Raw genomic sequence first — 1,072 nt, forward strand, 5'->3', positions numbered from 1 at the left:
CACCCATCTTTTCACCTGCTCCTCACCTCCTTGGATGACAGAAACTATGGTGTATGTGGTGTTCAATTAAGCACTTGGTGAACTAAATTGAACTGGATGGAAAGGCTGCCTGAAATAAAATCTTTTCGAGAAAGGGCCACCAAGGGGAACCTTGGAAAGGGGATTATCCATTGTGGTTAGAGGTGCCTGGGGGGGGGGGGGGGTGATGGAAAGGGCACTGCAGAGGGCTGGACTTTATTTTGTAAGAGAAAGCAAGCTACCAAAAGTGAGTCGTAGTGTGTTAGAAAGTTTACTCTGGCAGCAGAAAAGCATGGGGGGAATGTTGACTGAAAATTACAATCACGATCTGAAAGTAGAGAATTATTTGCTAGGAATGTTTAGGACTCCAAGGCCAGAAGACAGCATATCAGTAGCTCTGAGAAATCTGCTCCAAGGAGGTAGGAGGGAAGTCAGGCTATATACAAGTTTGCAACACAGGCAACAGGCAATCTGAATATCAAAGATCAGATATCAAGTTAAGGAATTCAGCATTCTGTGTATGGGAAGATGCATGCCTCTGGGCTCCAGGAATTCATTCCTTTCACATATATCTCAGCTATCTGGAGCCAATCCTGTTTCCTTGTTCACCTTAAGGAGTGGCCCAGGTGGCAGATGGCTGCTTCTTGCACTCCCCCAACTCCTCAGCAATCACCATGGGGTGTGGCAGCTTTGGCTGGATCTGTTTTGGGAGCCCTCATTCACATTTGGAGGCCAGAAATTGCTGATGGCTGTGACATTTCTTGTTTATTGATATGGCAGGAGATATTTTCATTTCACCAGAAGGAAATGGGTTAAGTTTGTTTTTTTTTTTTTAAATAAAAAGGAAGCAAAAAGAGCAGTTATGAATCCACTTACCAGTTCAGGTATAGATAAAGAGGATCTGACCAAGAGGAGCAGGAGTAGGAAAGGAGAAAATAAAAGGATGATTAGCAGCAGAATTGCTGCCAGTAGTTTCTTGGCAGTCCAGTGGTTAAGACTCAGCACTTCCATTGCAAGGGGTGTGGGTTCAATCCTTAGTCGGGGGACTTAAGAT

Source organism: Odocoileus virginianus, chromosome 11 (genome assembly GCF_023699985.2).
Source record: "Odocoileus virginianus isolate 20LAN1187 ecotype Illinois chromosome 11, Ovbor_1.2, whole genome shotgun sequence".
Lineage (NCBI taxonomy): Eukaryota > Metazoa > Chordata > Mammalia > Artiodactyla > Cervidae > Odocoileus > Odocoileus virginianus.